This window comes from Syngnathus acus, chromosome 21 (genome assembly GCF_901709675.1).
Source record: "Syngnathus acus chromosome 21, fSynAcu1.2, whole genome shotgun sequence".
Taxonomy (NCBI): Eukaryota; Metazoa; Chordata; class Actinopteri; order Syngnathiformes; family Syngnathidae; genus Syngnathus; species Syngnathus acus.
This window is the reverse complement of record NC_051105.1, coordinates 7,328,509-7,346,531: the sequence shown is the minus strand read 5'-3', so window position 1 is coordinate 7,346,531 and position 18,023 is coordinate 7,328,509. Positions and strand designations below refer to the sequence as shown.

The window sequence follows — 18,023 nt, the reverse complement described above, 5'->3', positions numbered from 1 at the left end:
AGCCGAACAAGGACATATGCGCACATATAATGCTATTTAATTTGGACACCCACAATCTAAACTTCTACTCTTTATGTTCCTCAAAGCCAAGAAGAAATTATGTTCAAGCGCTCACAATGTCATCAAAAAGTGGATGTTTGACATTGAAATCAGCACATCTCACACTGTAGCTCAATGGCTCATTGTGTTACCCATCAATCTGACATGGTTGAGTGAAATACTTTCATCTGCTCAAGGCATTACGCTTATTATCCAAGGCTGGCGACGTGTTTTAATAAAACAAAGTTATTGCATTCGGGTTTGGATGGATGGATGGATGGATGGATGGATGGATGGATGGATGGATGGATGGATGGATGGATGGATGGATGGATGGATGGATGGATGGATGGATGGATGGATGGATGGATGGAGAAATGTTGCACACGTACCATTCAACAACATTCTGATTCAGCGTTGTTACTTTCACAGATTTCCATTTCCAGCATTCAAATGTTAATAGGCGGCCATTTACATTGCACTGTTTTTAACAGTAAACAGATAAAAACAGTAAACAGACGAAAACAGGGTTGTTTGAACGGCCCCCTAATGAGCACACATTCATAGATAATTCCGATTCCGTTTTAAGGAGATGCTGTCTTATTGTGGTAACTTAACGCACAAGCATATCCAATTAGGAGTAAAAAGTTGCAAAACGACACGCCGAAGAGGGCGCCCGGGGTGCGTGCGCTAGTTCATGATGGAGCTTGGAGATAGATTCATGTCGGGTGGGTGGGGGATGTTCGCTGGGAGGCTGCTTTGTTTCCTTCAGCGTGTCGAGTGTAGGGGGAGAGGGGGTGGAGAAGGGGCTCGGGGTGGCGCTTGGGTTAAGGGATTCAAATCTGGTCGTCGAGTCCTGCGGTGCGCAAAATGTTTTTTGAGTGTGCTTTGTGATAGTGGACTCCATTAGACGGCGAGTCTCAGGGTAGGCCGCCATTGTAGCAGCATGCGATGAGGTTAATCAGATGCCAGCTCCATTATGAACGCTGCTAAAAGGGTCTCTATGAATAGAATAGTTTCATTTTAATGAAAGGAAAATCAGCCCTGTGCTGTTACAGAACAGGGTCACAGTAAAAGAATAACGTTGACGTGAATTTGAAAGGATTTCCGTAGCAAAATAAATAAAGAAAGTTTTATGGCGCCCTAGTTATTAATTATCCGTGATTAAGAAATTCTCTTTTCTGGCACTGCGGCAATGCTGCGCGTCTGCTTTGTTTGTTTTAAATGGCAGATTAGCTTAATTGATTTTTTAAAAATCCATATTCATGTGGTGAGCCAATGACATCTGTTTGCTGAGATGCTATCAGTTGCTTCCCATTACAGCACAACAATCAAACTAACATACTCAGGGCTACTCAGTTAATGTTGCTTTTAATTAGTTTGTGTAAAGATTTCTGGCAGTATCAGAGCAGGTGCAGGGGATTTGAACATAAAAAAACTATCAGGATTATTGATACACGGAACAGAAAAAAAAATGCACTCTTTAAAATGAGCTGGTTAAAGAAGTCTGCACTCTACATGACCCAATTCATTTACTGTAAGAGAAATTCATCCTAACAGGTTACCAACATGCAATCGGATAATCCATTATTTGTCGTTAGCTGTGGAGAAACAGCATGTGGCTCATAAGCTAATGCTATTCTCATGCATATTCCATCTGTAAAATTATACGTTCAACATTTGTACCAGTGAGACGGGAGTTAAAGTGTTAGTCAGAAAACATTGCCTACTCCCTGCTTGTCTCAACAACCTCTTCAGAACAGAGCTAAAGTGAGCTCTTTATTACAATTTTCAGTAAAGAACAGTTCTCCATAACAATAATATTTCACAAATGGATGATAAGTTCAACACAGAAAGCACACTCACACAGGAGCTGCTGTCACTCACATCTCATGCCCAGAGACTCACGCACAGGGCGAATCTCATTTATCTTTTAATTGCTACCTTAGTAACTCATTGATGCTTCGACCGTGACCCGAAAGTAAATATGCACACATCAGTGGGGCTCGGCATCTGCCTGCCCGCGCCTCAATCAAATCCATCAAATTTGACCACCTGCGCCAAAATTTAGACCTGCTTTTAGGTCGTCTAAAATGGGTCTTTTTTTCAGGTGAAACTATTTGTTTGCTCATGTATGCTTTGGGGCATCTGAAGGTTCCGGGCATAACTTTACTGGTTTTTGAAAGCATTTTTTGACTGATTTATGGCACTCCTTTTTTTCCAGTAATTTTTACTTACACTGTAAATAACGTGCTGTGTTGCATGCTACACTGCAAGTCTGTTGAGGTTTGGCGTGTTAAACTCAACAAATATTAGTAAAGAGGCACAGGAATGCACAAGCTTACCAATACACCCTGCTGTAAATCTTTTAGATGAGGGGACTGGCAAAGGCTGCAAGTTGATTTAAAGGCAGCGTACTCGCATGTAAACCATTTGAGGAATCCAATCAGTCACTATCCCGAATGGAAGATTGCCTCGGGCCCATTTCTATTAGCCTATGTTTTATTTCTGCGTTCTAACTTTTATGGCTCACTTTTGTGATTTTTTTTCTTCCTTTTTTTTCTCTGCCATCCTCCGCCATTGAGGCACTTTAAATTACAATTTGAAAAGGGGAACGATAAATACAAGGGCATTACTATGAAGGCTGCAAAACATAATGCGCTAGCATGTGTGAGTGAATGGCGCGGATGATAAGATGTGACTGCGAGGATTAAAAAGGATATGCGGCCGTCAAAACAACAAACACTAACTTTGATTTAGGGAGCAATAAACACAGGCCTAATAGAACAGTACACATTTCACACAATCTGCGGAAAATCTAATTTCTGGATGAAGGCGGACGAGCTTAAATTCGACCAAGCTGTGTCAAACAACAAAGCCCCTCTACGGGAGGAAATGTGTTAACACACTAGACAGTCCAATTCGCTGCAAAGAGCTTTTTAAGTACTGAAGATGAAGTGAGATGGAAAATCTCATTTCCATAAGAGAACAGAGGAAACAGTCTGGCAGAAGGTGTTTTTTTTTTTTTTTTTTCCTGTTGAATTATCAGAGCAATCATAGCTGAGATGCAGTCAGGGCGGCAGACTAAAGGGGAGTATGAAGGTTCGGGTGTGTGTGAGGGGGGAAGGGGGCGTCGACACCCATTTTCCCCAAACACATACAAATGAACTTGAAACGCACGTACACACAGATAAACACATAGATGCACAAACAGGGCTCAGTCTCCGAGGAGCGGACCGTGAGCACATTATGCAAACAGAGGCTTCTCGCATATGCCGCCGAACGTGCCTGCGTGCTGGCGAGAGAAATTAGGCTGATTAAAACTCAGGAAGGGAAAAGGAGGGCAGAAAGGGGGGGGGGGGGGGGGGGACACACAACAAACTCTTAGTCGAATCTCCTAGGGGCTAATTAGTATGTTGAATCTGGAGCCAAAAACACTGTGTTTAACAAATCTACAAATGCCGTCATGTTTTGTTTTGGGTTTCTTGTTAAAAAAGAAGCGGCGGACACCGGCAAGGCTTGATATGCAAAACGACAAGTGCAAATAGACAAGCCAAAGAGGCGGAAATGTGTTATGCATGTCGCCGCCATGACATTTTGTTCCCTGCACGCAATCAAGTTTATTTGGCGTACTCCGTCTGAATGTGTAATGTGACACAGTTACAGGAGTGACAACAATACGTAGCAGAGCCAAAGTCACTTACGGAATGACAACATTCATAATGAAAAACAAGCACACCGTCAGGAACGAGGTTACAATAAAATGCGGGAGTGCAGTACACTAATTCTTACATTGTCCCTCAAAGCAGTACTTTTCATTTTTTGACACCAAGTCTCCAAATACTTGATTTTCAAGTACCACCGTAATGACCAAAATTAAATCACAGTTGTGTAGTAGGCGCAAGCGTTTATGTACAATGGAACCCTAAATGTATAATCTGGTTCGAGTGAATCACTGTGAAAGTTTGCCTTTCTATTCAACAACAAAAAAGTTCCACTATTAACTTTTCTGCACAACTTTGTAATGAGAACAATTGAAGCGAGCCTCTTCACATCTTGTGATAAAAATTTAATTCAAACGTGCATATGGGGGGGGAAACAAAAACACCATGGAAGGCATTGTTGTTGTCCATGAGCCAAACCCCGAAGGTACGACTTCAATAAGCTACTCACAGTTCTTTCATCGTGCCATTTTATGACTCGCAACAATTTTTCAGAAAAAAAAAGAGAACTGGACTGACTGCCCTTGTATAAAAACTGGACTCCTTACAGGAAGTGGGGGAGAGAAGAATTGACGTCTTGCAAAGCACTCAACAGCGACAAAGTCATCCACCCCAAATGTCGGGTGGAAAGGTACTGCAGGTACTTTTGTTCCCCCTTCTATGCCACTATTTATAAATTATTCACTCATCTCCAGTTGCCACCCGAGTGCTGCTATTCAATATGCTGGGTTCATCCCAATTACATATGGATTACATTGATTTTTCATCATGGAATGAAATTAGCATTAATTGTGACCATGTTGCGACATGACTATAAGCAATCACGTTGATTTATTCCCGTACATTATGTTTTGTCAGGACCATGTAGACATCACATTCAATGCTGCTACTTTCAATTAGCTGCTCCAAAACCTGAATGTTCTCAACGTGAGACTAATAGAGACCAATTCCATCCCATAGAGGAGGCAAATTCAGAACAGCCTGCTTCTTGAGAATATATCATTTATACACTTTTGATTTTTTCATGCACCTGCTATCAGAGCAGTCAAGACAGCGCCAATGAATATATTCAACAACACGGCAAGACGGCGAACAGTGGGAAATCGGTTTTAAGTTTTCAGCAACAGAAACCGAGGTTTGGTTTAATATTTAAATCACCTTTCTACTCCTCGGAGTAATCTATCAATCATGACTAATCAATAGAACAGCCGAAGGACGTGGAGATGAGAAAGGGGCGAGCGGAATATCCACGCGTAACAATTTACAACGCGTGGTTTGATCTCACTGCGACATACACGCTGCGGTATGATAATTGCGGCGATGCCTCCAGATTTAAGGGACAACTGTGAGCTAGCGTACAGTTTCTCCTTTTTTTTCCATTGTCCTACTCTACTACTGCGCTGGAAGACTTTGTTTTGTATTTCTTCTTAACATCTGATGTTTGTTTTGAGTGATTTCATTGGCTACCCGTGTGTTTGCCGTGAGCTGAAATCCGGCCAAAGCATCGTCGCTGGCAGGACACAAGCCGAGCTTCAGAAGACGCTCCAAGCCATCCGAGCAGGTCATTGAAGTACACCTGTGGGAGGGAGTGGGTGTGAAGAGATGCTCGGGGACAAAGCGCACACGTCTGCTATTGTTAAATATTACATTTGCAGTCGCCATAAGGTAGTGGTGAGAAATAACAAAGTACACATACTTTATTAATGTACTTAAGTAGATTCTTCCAGTTATATATACTTGACTTGTTTATTTTTCCAATTACGCCCTACTAAGTTTTTGTAACAATCCGCAGATGACCACACAACTGAAAGAGAGATGTAAATAGTAAAGGGATAAATTCAACCGTGTCTGAGATTGAGATCTTGGGGACTTGCAAGGTGGGGAAAAAACAGAGGTAGAAGCAACATGAGCAAATGTGAACCTAAGAATGTTAAGGATGATAATACAAGAGCAAAATGTTCCCCAATCCACAAGTGCACTCATTTAAGATGAAATGTTTGATGTTGGCAGCGCCAAGAATGTTTTATGGCAAATACACTATGTGGTGTTTTGTGCCAGCCTAAAAAACACATTCAGCTCTGGTGTGTTTTTCATCTATTATTCGGTAATTGAGTTTTTTTTGTCGTTGTTGTTACTTTGTCAGTTCAAAACATGGGCAAAGCAGTGGGAGCACGTTTTGATTGCGTGCCTAGTGATTTATTTTCTTCACAGTACAGGCACTATGAAACTCAATAAAAGAGCAAAACTATTTTGTGAGTAGACAACTTTTTTTTTTCTGTTTTGCCAACTTATTAAAAATAGATATTGTCTATAATTGACAGTGATGATTTATTTTTACTTTTGTACAAAAATAAGCTTATTTAGATTTTTTTTTTTAAACTAGTTTGTGAGCAGACAACTTGTTTTTTTTTCTGTTTTGCCATCTTATTAAAAATAGATATTGTCTATAATTAACAGTGACAATTCAGTTTTACTTTTGTACAAAAAGGAGCTGATTTACATTTTTCTAAAACTATTTTGTGAGCAGACAACTAGTTTTTTTTCTGTTTTGACAGCTTATTAAAGTGACAACTTATTATGGACAGTGACAATTCATTTTTACTTACTGATTCAGATTTTTTTTTTTAAAATCATTTTTGTGAGTTCTGCCATAGTAGTCAACGTTCTGTGAAATAAATTAGCTGTCGCTGACTCCATTTTGCAAATTTGATAAACAAACAAACTTTATGCCCATGGAAAAACAAGTGTGACATCCAAGGTACCATGGACAGCAGCAATATGTACTAGCGCTTGTATGTATTGTTTAATGTCATCTGACCTTAAAGGAACTTCTCTCCATCCTTCCCAACAGGCAAGAAGATTTTGTCAAAGGCCAGAGACTAAAAAAAGAGACAGAGGTCAAACAATTGGTGCAGATAACCAGCTCACGCACGCACGTGCAAACACACACATACCTCTCAAGTCAATATCGTGTGCTAGCCCTAAATGGAAAGTGTCCCCAGCGAACTCGCAGTATGCCACCAGGAAACCCCACAGAGGAGCGAGCTTTAAAATATTAAAAAGCCCAGCACCGTACTTAAAAACTATTTAGAAGATTATAATATGCGGCGGAGTGGAATTAAGAGACAGTGACAGTTAGACAGGAGTACAGCATGAAAGTAAATTATTTCACATGCCCCTTGGCTTGTACATACTGTCACTTTCACAGATTTTCACCCAGGCCAGGCAGCCACAGGTCTGTGTGGCCTTGAGGCGCTACTGCAGTCTGAAAAATCAACGCAAAATCTTACAGACTGATCATTTGAAACGCACATTTGAGCAGGATATGGATTCATAGTGAGCTTTTAGTGCACTCTGAAAAAAATGTTTTGTTTCAATCTAGCACTTTTGTTGTTTCCTCAAATTGTGGTTGTCTCCAATTCAAACCATTTAAGACAAATCACTCCTATGGACAACTTACGGTTTTCAATAAAGCCAGCATGAATGGTTTTAAAACCTTGACACTGACTCGGTAACCACTATCCACCTCGTCTCTTCTTTTTTTCCCTCTTCAAAAATACATTCCTATCTGTATTGATCTTATTTCTTCACACATACACATGAAGTTGACTTTTGAATTTATTGGAACTTAGTTGCTAAGCTAAACAGTAGCACAAAATCACAGGAGATTTGCGGTATGTCATGAATAATTTCCCCTTAAACTTAAAAAAAGATCTTATGTGGAAATGGGATCGCCAGTATAAAAGGTGATTCTTGACTTCAATGGTATATTTGTTAGACTTTGATGTCTTGTGGTTATGCGCTTTCATCCAGGCCATTTCATTCTCAGGGAATTAAATTGATCATAACTGGACTGTTTTGTTTGCCTTAAAAGACGTTTCACCCCTCATCTGAGTGGGCTTCATCTGTCAATAATGTTGCTGCTTGGCCAGCAGCCAGCTCATCTTCATGCTCTTGTATGAGCTTTACGTAACATTAGCCGGCTAAATCCTGCATCTTAAATCTTTGCATGCAGACGTAATAATCTTAGAAGGCAATCGGCGTTTCCTTTCTTGAATGCTGCAGGCATGGTTTTGTCCGCCACGAGACGAGCCTTCCCTTCTCTGCTTACCGCTCACGCCACTTGATTGGCGTCTGGCAGACCGCTGGCGTCTTACGGCTTCATTTTGGGGCTCGGAGAGAGTATCGAGTCTACCGAGGCTAAAGTGCAAGTGAAGTCATCAGTCGATAGTGTTCAAGTCCGTTTGCAAAGCTTTAATGAAGTTGTCACGACTGAAGTTAATTCGTGACTCGGTGTACAGTCAGCCTTTAATAATGATTTAACAGGCAAAGAGCTAAAGTGAGGTCGTATAATTCAAAATTGAAGAGGAATCTCGTCTGGTCGCCATGCGTGATGGCACGCGAGATGTTATCGAATCTTGAGACACTTGTCCTCTGTTCCCCGTCATGGCAGCTGAAGAAAAATCAAGACAATTTTAAATCAAAAAGCGCTTATGTTCATGAAAAATCTTTTGTTTTGTTTTGTTAGGACTGATGTTTTGTCATTTGTTTTCTAAAGTCATGAGTTCAACCAAGCGATAAGTTCAAACTAAACTGATTATCAGACAGATCAACATGAATTAGCTGATATTGTGCAGTCAAACCAGGAAGGCTCGCCTCAATTTCTATTTTTGCCCCTTCTTCCATCCCCCCTACAGCTTTCTTTTTTTTTTTTTTGAAGGGACATGCAAATCTTTCAACACCACAGGACATCTCAATAAATTCTTCAGTGGCCTGTCAAAGTGACTTTCCACTCCCCTCACCACCAGCAAGACTCTACCGTGATCTACTATGAAATGGCCTCATTGTGCAGGGCATCAAGGATTTCGACATCTCCATCTCCGGCTGAGCTCTCAAGCGTGACTTTGCGATTCCGACAGCTAGGGGCCCAAGGCCATGAGCCGCTGGCGCTGCTGCAGCACTCTGTTGCTTCACACGTCTCAAAGTGGCTGACTTGTTTAAGGCGGCCGCACCTTTGCTCAATCTCTACGCGATTGCTCTCCGAGGACGAGGTAAAGCCGAGCGACTCAAGACCTACATGTGTCAGAGCGATGAAGCGCCCCTTCTCCAAATTTAGACTGCGTTTCTACAACTGCCACGACGTACACGCATTTTGATGAGAATTACAGTGTGTATACACAGGGGTCGGTCTGACACATCAGCATGTAACGTGATAATCTCAAAGAGGATGTTTGACAGATCATTTGGGCTCAGCAACTCATAGTGGTGTAATCCTTTAATATCTTCCCAATAACTATTAAGGATTTAGTGTCAATCCGGCTCTGTCGGCATCCGTCTCCGTTTACTTGAACCCGAGCTACCGCGGAGACTAACTGAGCCATTAAAAATCCTTAAACTCTCCAATCATGGGTCTTTAAGTTAACACATGAGGAGTTAGTGTGACCAGAGGTTGTACAGAACAGGATTTAAGGATGTTTTTTTCCCCCCCCCCCCAAGACAGAGATTTCCAAACACTGGGCTACGGGCACAGTTGTGTGCCATGAGAGAGCATTTATTGCGCTGCGGAAAACCAGTAATTTTCATTTAATTGGCCAGAAAATGTACTATGTACACAAAAATGTTACATTTTTATAACCTATTCATGCCAGCGAAATCAATTTTTTTCAAAATCAAAATGCAACACCGTGTCAGTACAGTAACTCAATTTGACCTGTCCTGTTGCCTTAAGTCAAGTCAATTCTATTGATTTAGAGCCAGTTTACAGCAGAAGTGTTCTCAAGGCACTTTCCACAAGAAATAATAAGAAAAAAATCTCAAGGGCTTTCCTAGCAATATGCTTGTGTTTGGTATATAATGGCCTTTGCAATGTAGCTTGGCCAGTTGTGGCCAATCATGGCCAAGAGGATTGTAATCATACGATGAATGGAGAAGGTTTGTTTTGACCCCCACTGAACCCTTTAGACTGACTCACTGAAAACCCCGGGGCTTTGGGTTAGCTTAATAACCACTGAGCCAAATATTAAAAGTAAACAAATAACTGCGGATTCTGTAAGTTCCACTATTGACCTGGCGAGTAAAAATAGAGATCATTTCAACCTCATGATAAACTACATCACTATGATACAGTATTGATAAGATTACCTTTTTACTTTTGCAGAAGTGGGTGGTGTAATGGCGTTGAATCCCTTGTTGATCTCTTGATTCATGCCGGCTCCCTACTTTGCTACAGTTGCTATTGAAAGAGGACTTTGCTGCCCAAACTGTTTGCCAAGAAGCCCAAACTCAAGTGAATCATGGCGTAAACAAAAACTGGCTCATGTCAGCTAAGACAATACAACGCAGTCCTGCAAGATCTCCCACCCGTTCATCTCTTATGGCTTTACCTTTTTAGAGAAGTGTCAGTTTGATTTATCGTCAGGCTGATGGTTATTGGTTTTGGGTGTTTACCTCTTATCACTTCAAAAAAAAAAAACTAGAGAGGCCCTGGAAACACACAGAGAGACATCAAAAATTAAGATCTTGACACCCTAGAAACACCATAAAAGCTTTCTATTATACTGCCCGGGGTATAATTGGCTATGCTGTCTATATGTGAAGAGGGCAAAGGTACGGCGGACGTTTTATAATTCATGGCTATTTTTTTCTATTCAGTATCAGGATTGACTCGCCCAGTTTGTGTTTGATGGATGGAAGTGCACCACACATTTTGTTTTTGCCTGTGATTATTTGAAGGCCTAGGTTCACTTAAAAATCATCACGAAGGCCAACCAACAATTGTGGCTAATAGTTTCCAGTCACCAATTCAGGCGGGTAGAAATTCATTGGAGTCAACACATTTTTAACATTTTACGATTGATTAGTACAAATATGTCTTCCCAACCGACTCAGTGATGATGATCGAGTGATTTAGACTATTAAAATAACTTGTGTGTATAGGCAGCGTGGATTTAATTTTCCTCAGTGACAGAAAACCATTCAGACTAATGCAGTCGCAATGCGGCCTGTGAGCAGAGGTGGGTAGAGTCGCCAAAAATTGCACTCAGGTAAAAGTAGTCCTCCAAATAATTAACGTATCCAGTGAGAAAACTACTCAACTACTGTAACTGGTAATTTTAGATTCACGTTTGTTTGAAGGTCACCCATGCAAAAAACATAAAATAGGAATGTGCGGATTCTGATTTTGGAATAATAATTAATTCATAATTAATTCATAATAATAATTCCAACTGCAATAAAATAATTTATCAAATAAATCTTGGGTTAACTTTCTTTGTTTACATTGTGGTTATGCGAGACTTACTCCCAGATACCTAAACTGAACACTCTTCTTTTTTCATTTTGAGTTTAGCGGCTGGGAATGGCAACACCGGGAATTGTCTTAAAACCTGAGACTCGTGGGTGCCTGAACATTTTGACCATGAGTAAAAGACACCCACAGATGAATAAATTGGCTGTCTTTATGGAAGCTTAGCTTTGCTTTGGATCTCGTTGACCCCCACGTAGCAGGTCAAAACCTGGCTAACGTTGTCACTTTCCAGCAGAGACAAGTTGGAAAGGTGTTTATCCTAAAAAGTTATCATTAAATATATGTCAAAACAACTATTTTTAGTCTTGTAGAAAATGTCCTTAAATGTTGCAGTCATTGTTGCTGTCAATAACAATTCCTATGTCACCTGATGAAATGAAACCAATTTACAGATTTGTCCTGTGTTCTTTTTTTCTTTACTCTCACGGATATGGATGATTTTAAAGAAAATCATGACAGCTAAAGCATCAGTGGTGCTATTTTGAACATCCATCCGTCCATCATCCCTGCCTTTTGTAGTGCACCCTTAAAAGTTTGACTGTGTCAAATTGGACTTTTGGCACAATAAACACATGCGCTGCTGCGGTGGACGCACGCTCGCTGGCACTTTTGATAAAGCAAATCTTTAAAATGGAGGCTTACTGTGAAGAAAATGTCTCCAGTGGTTCCAAGGATTTGAAGTGGAAGACGTGAGGATTGATATTTGTGCGCCGAGGCCCGACGTTGAAGTTGCCCAAGGTCTAATCAGAGACCGACAACATACCTCGCCTGAGCCAGCCCCCCCTCGATCCCCCCTACGCACAAACACAGACAGAGGATTTTCTCACTATTCAAGTGGCTGATAGATGAGCCCCTCTTTGTATTTCAGCCGCAGACTTTCTTAAATCTTAAAAGCCAATTCATCTTGGGCAAACATAAGGAGGTGGGGGGAAAGAAAACTTCTAAACTCATTTTTTTCATTGCTTGCCAGCGCCCGAGTGTCATTCACCGACCCCGCAAGCACTCATCTCTCCTTCATTAATTGTGTCTCACGACTGAAATTCAACCCCAGCTGGGGAAAACGGAACTCAAAGCCACCACCGCCCCCCCATCCCCTCGGCCCAGCTTGTTCACTGCATGTTTAAGTTGACAATAGCTTGGGAATGTTCTGCTCCGCCTGGCTGAATGGGGGAAAAGATAGCTCACAAAATAGGCCAAATTGTGTTTCTGTTGTTTCCTGATGGACTCGATTAATCTTTACTTTGCAGGTACGGCGCTTTTCATGCGTTGGGCCAGAGTAGTTTATCTACTTGGGCTGTCAGAGGGAATTCGAGCATTTAGAGAGGCAGACAAATAACCGGCGTAATAAATCATTCTTCTTTGTTCAGCGGTGCATCGGCGAGGCTGCCGTGCAGACAAGTTGTTTGAAGTTGAGGCACTTTCATTACACACGTGTCAACAATATGTGCAAAGCATTACGCTCTTGTTGTCAAGTGTTCTCGGGGCAAAGTGAAATCCTCCATTTCCCCAAAAGATTATCTTCCAGTGGGGAATGTGATATTCGCCACAGTGCATCCTGCAAACATCTCAGTGAGCTGTTCTTGTGGAGAGAGAAAATGTGTCAGCTTTAATTAGCAAATTGTCAACTGTCTCCACCTTGTTGACGCGTCTATTCCACGTGAGCTACTTTCTCAATTCTTTGAATCCGATTTGCATAACTATGTCTCATCCCGTTTCGTGAAGCATGCGCGTTTAACAGGGTGATGTGCAGCGAGGCCTATTAACATTAGTGACTGCTCACAATGCTCAAGCTTTTTCCTCTATGCTATGACTACAATGAGTTCTGCTGACTGAGCAACCCCGACAAAATCTGTCTACTTTCAATCTAAATTAAAAAAAAGCTGATGTAAAGGCACTTTCTCTATATCGCACATAACATCCCGACAATCAGTGATCTGGTCTGAGGAACGCTGATAATAGAGCGACGATCAACCCTCAATCTGAGCGTGACGCCCACACCCGCTTCTCCGTAACGTTGTTGCTGTTGTATACATCACACCGGACAATTTAGCAGAAACTGCGTGAAAGGGGAACAACCACCTAGAGAGGAAAAAGGGAACATCCTTGCTTTAACTGACTGTGTAATGGGACTTTTTATTTCTTTTTTTTTTCTTGGCCCATTCCCCATGCCTCAGGGGCCTCACTGTTATCTTCTTGGTGGAGGTAGTCATTGTGGATTATAATAATCGTGGCTCTGGACAGATAACAATGTGGACTTGCATTACTGAGTCAAGTCATGTTAATTATTGGAAAATGCTTTGCAAATGTGAAACTCTAGATGTACTGCGCAAACTTGGATGCGTGACACTGTTGTGAATTCTGAATTAAAGGAAGTACACTCCAAAATGTCCCAACTTAAAATATACTAAAAACTTTGCAGGTCTAATTTGACCTTCTTTTAACTTGTGAATGGGCGTCTAACTGTCTAATGTCTGACTGTCTAATTTTTCCAAATTTCTTTGGACAACTGCTGAACAGCAAAATTTAAAACAGTTCTACAGAGCTACGAAGTGACCAACAAAATTCCTGATTTCATTCCTGAAAATAAAAGTCCTGTTCATCATGCTGTGCATATTTTGGCATCATATGACGAGCGCTGACATTATCGAATAATTTTAAAATCAATTATTCTATTAATTATTCCATAGATTACTTGGATAATATGTTACAATTTTATTTGCATTAAAGTGTATTAAAAACATTTTCCCTGATTACAGTTTATTGACCAATTATTTCTGCTTATTTGATATTATTTAGTGATGAACACCTGATAGGTCAGCAATATCACACAAGAAGGGTTGATGATCATTATTTTCGAAAGTAAAAGCAGATGTTTGCAAATGCATTATTTTTATTCAACACAACGGATCAATCAGTCCGCTTTCTTGAAGGACGAGAGAATTCAGGGAATTATTACTTTGGAGAGCCTGAAATTAGAAGATTTGGATGAGCTTTTCTTAAAAAATAATTGCCTCGAAACGATTACTCGATTATTAAAATAGGAGGCACTTAATTTGCTTATTTGTTTGTTGTCGATTGGTTGGCTAATATTAAAACTTCCACACATGACCAATAGAACAATTGATCAGCAGTACCGCACCACTGCGAGGTACCTCACCACTGCAACAGAACGTTCTTAGCGGCCACCGAGTGTAGAGTGCTCCAGAGTGTCATCGGCAGGTTGACTGACTGGAAGAGTGTCAGAAAGGCACAGAAGGCGACGTCCTTGGAATGTGAAATAGCCCAAAGACCTATTGTGAATATTGCTATTCAGTGCCATGTTAGAGAAGAGCAAGTTATGCAAAAAAACCACTGAGAAATTGAATGGATGAATATGTGTATTCAAATATGTGTATTCAAAAGTTTAGTGGAGGTCAAATAAGGTTCAAGCCAAATAATTATAAAACCCACGTAATGTGCTGTTTGACTTATCCGTCATCCCAGTCTCTTGGGTCGACTTTCTCGCTATATGTCACTATATAGCCGCAAGATTCGTGACTTTTTCTTAGGTAATTGCTACAACCGTTACAGAGCATCTGTTGTTCACAGCTAGCAAAGGGCCCCGCTAGCTGTAATATAAGCTAGTCTTGTTGTGTTCCTTCCACTAAGATTGTTTATGGCAGCTACGGGACACGTCTGGAGAGACACCTTGAACACCTTAACATGGCTCTCCGTGCTAACATAGAAAAACTATCCTCCATCTTTATCCTCCATCTCTCCAAACTCCTGGAGAGGAATCAATAAAACATAACGCTGGCTCCTTTCTGAGTTTAAGACTTCCGATGGGGTTTGAATCCCCCGTGTGACGTTGGAGGCTTTACTCCAAAAAGAAAAAAAAAACGCACAGTTTTGTTTTGATGTGTGAATTAATCAGCCGAGAGTATCTTCAGAACAAAAAGATCTGATGTTGCCTCTGGGATGCGAAGCCATCTGAGATTTCACGGTCCATATTTAAACGCATGTTTTGAAGAGAGTACTTCAACAGCTCATAATAAGCTACGGGAGTCTGGCGGCGTATCGTGTTTGCTTTAACTCGGCAAAACCTTCTTTCGCCCCCGCCCTTATACACACCGTTGAGTGTTAATGTCCCAATCCATGCCCTTGGCATGTAAGAGGTACACTGAATGTTCATGGAAAAAAAAATTGTTCACTTAAGTAAAAACACAAAAAAACCTTTTTCAACCTTTAAAGAGCTGTCAAAGAATGATACAATTATTTTAATAGTCTCAGCATAGTTTTTTGTTAGGGAATCGATCGCCAAGTTTGACATTCTTCCCTACTATAGTTAAGTCGTGTTAATTAGTCTTCTTTATGGATTCTGATGCAATCGACCACAGATTAAAAAACCAGCAGTTAATTAGGAGTGTGTGTGTGTGTGTGGGGGGGGGACAATACCTGTGCTGTTAGATCCACCACGTCTATATTTAAATTCAGAACTCCGGCAGGGAAAACTCAAGTAAACATTATTTGTTGTCTTTACAGATGCTGTGGTTAAGTTCTACTTTCTTTTTTTTTGTCAGGAGCAGTCGTGGTCATCATTATGATGTTTTACAAAACCAAATGCTAACAAAAATGACTCCTGTGTTTTTAAACACACTAAATGTGTTGAGGCTTGGAAATGGAAATAAACACTTCGTAGGTCAAAATGTTATCACGAAACTAATTTGCCGGTGTTAAGTGCAATTTTACATTCCTAATCATTGTTAGTATATAGCTATAATAACAACAAAACACACAAGTTAGCTACAATGAAGGAATCAATTGTTGTAAAGAAAAAGAAATGTCTCCACTCACTCCATTAAGCACCAGTTTTATGGTGTTTTTTTTAAGATTTGGTCTATTAAACTCTTTGGCAGAGTTAAGTATCTTTGATGTTTGAAGACTGAGAAAGACTGCAAGAAAGAGGACCCAGAATTGGCACACAAAAGTCAAGTAGATATTTTCCAGTGGATTAAAATCTGAAGTTCAAACCATTATCATACATACAGTATGTCAAATCAAGCATACATCAAACAAATATGAAATTCTAGTGGCTTTCTTTATGTTGTCACCATAGAAAATATAACACCAAGTACCGTATTTTCCAGACTATAAGGCGCACCTAAAAACCTACAATTTTCTCAAAAGCCGACAATGCGCTTTATAGTCCGGTGCGCCCCACTGTACTAGAGTGAAAAGCTTTTGATATTTAAAACGGTAGCGCTGAAATGTTCAAAGTGTAGAAAAACAGAATTTGCACGAAAACAAACCAGCTGCTTATGAATTCAGTTATTCTGTATGTTATTTGCTGCCAGGGCGGCATGGCCTCAAGTCCCGGCTCCTTTTGAGACCAAGTTGCCGTTTCCTCAAGCAAAAAAAATAAAAGAAAAATCCCTCTAATTGCTCTCCAATGAGCACAGCGACACATGTGAAGTGCAACGCATCGCACATAATGTGACGTGAAAATATTTGCTCGTGATGTGTACTGTACCTGAGGTACATTTTTATTGGACTTATTTTATATGAAGAAATAAAAAAACTGCCTTCAACATCTACCAAACAATAAACATCCCAAAACTCTGAACACTTGAGAATTATAAAAGGCATAGAAAAAAAAGCATTGAAGGCCAATGCAGAGGCACATAAGTAGGAGACATGTGCAAAAAGGAAGAATTATAGTGCCTTAAAGAGCCCGAATATTGAGTCCTTTAAAGCGAGCGCGCTCCCAGTGGAGCGATATTCAATTGAGCTCCTGCACTGTAATATGCTGCCGAGTTCTAATCGCAGTGAGAGAGCGTGAGGCGGAGTGCCCTCCACAAGCGCAGACTATCGTGGCATTTCTGCAGGCATATTACGGACCGCTGTGATTAGACAACTTGAAATGCAAAGGCGAGCTCTTGAAACGGAATGCATTTACAATCCCATTAAACGTGGAATTGTGTCTGTGGGCCAACTGTAAATTTGAGAGATTTTTTTCCTCTTTTTTTTTTTTAATTCGCCTATATTTTCCATTTAACCGCTTAGCTTCCTACTTAGCTCGGCGATGCGTTGTAATATGACAAACTTTCAAAGAAAGTGCCACGAATAGTGCAATTAAATAAAAACAATCATTGCAAGTCCTGGTAGATTTTTCTTTTCATTTGTGTCATGTTTTAATTTGATGATGGATCGCTCTACCACCGGGAACCATTTCAACATTTGGATAAATGCTTCAATGGTCATAATGAAGTGTAATGTAGAACGTGGCAGACAGAAAGTAAGAAAAAAGTCATTCACTTGATGAATGATTTATGTAAAGTGTTTGCTCCCCACACTGTAATGATCGCTTCTGTCAGACTGAGTCACAATTCATCTTGAACATCACGCAGAAAATACTCTACATCTGCATTTCAGATGGCAAGACAAGAGAGTCCAAAACGAAATATGCAAATGAGGCTCAGGCCAAAGACTGCATTTTTTTTTTTTACCTCACCATCTGCTAAATAGTTTCTTTCCATTCTAAAACAACAATGCAGTAAGCAAAGATTCACACACAACTACAGAAAATAATGCTCTATTGTTGTGTGATAATCCATCGAGAGGCGGCGCCGTTTGACCCGGTTCCATGTAATCCAAAGAAAAAGATCGCCTACGCCGAAACTATAATCACCTCTGTTCTCATTAAAGTAAAAATCAGCCTACGTAACGTACGCATATAAATGCTGGTGAAACAAGCAGTGAGTGTTTATCGGCCTGTTTAATGAAGCAGCCGCGATGCACTCTGCTCTTTTATTTACTTCATTAAAAGTACATTACATTGAGGGCTTGCTATCACAGGTTGCTTACACAGGAATCGTTTTTAATGTATGGAATGACAGGTGGCGGCACCGTGGGATAGTGGCGAGCACGGCTGCCTTGGATTTCTGGTTCAGGGTTTGAATCTTTGTTTGCCTTCCTAT

The 18,023-nt window shown here is 40.6% G+C and overlaps 1 long non-coding RNA gene across 2 annotated transcripts; it reads left to right on the top strand.

The window, feature by feature from the left end:
- The first annotated feature begins 4,314 nt into the window (after positions 1 to 4,314).
- LOC119139859 lies at positions 4,315 to 10,233 on the top strand. 2 transcript variants are annotated; one of them, XR_005101468.1, is made up of 2 exons: positions 4,315 to 4,401; positions 8,482 to 10,233. It is a non-coding gene; the product is annotated as an uncharacterized LOC119139859 (long non-coding RNA). The 2 variants fall into 2 exon arrangements; XR_005101467.1 differs by lacking the exon at positions 8,482 to 10,233 and adding an exon at positions 4,802 to 6,009.
- Positions 10,234 to 18,023: the final 7,790 nt, after the last annotated feature.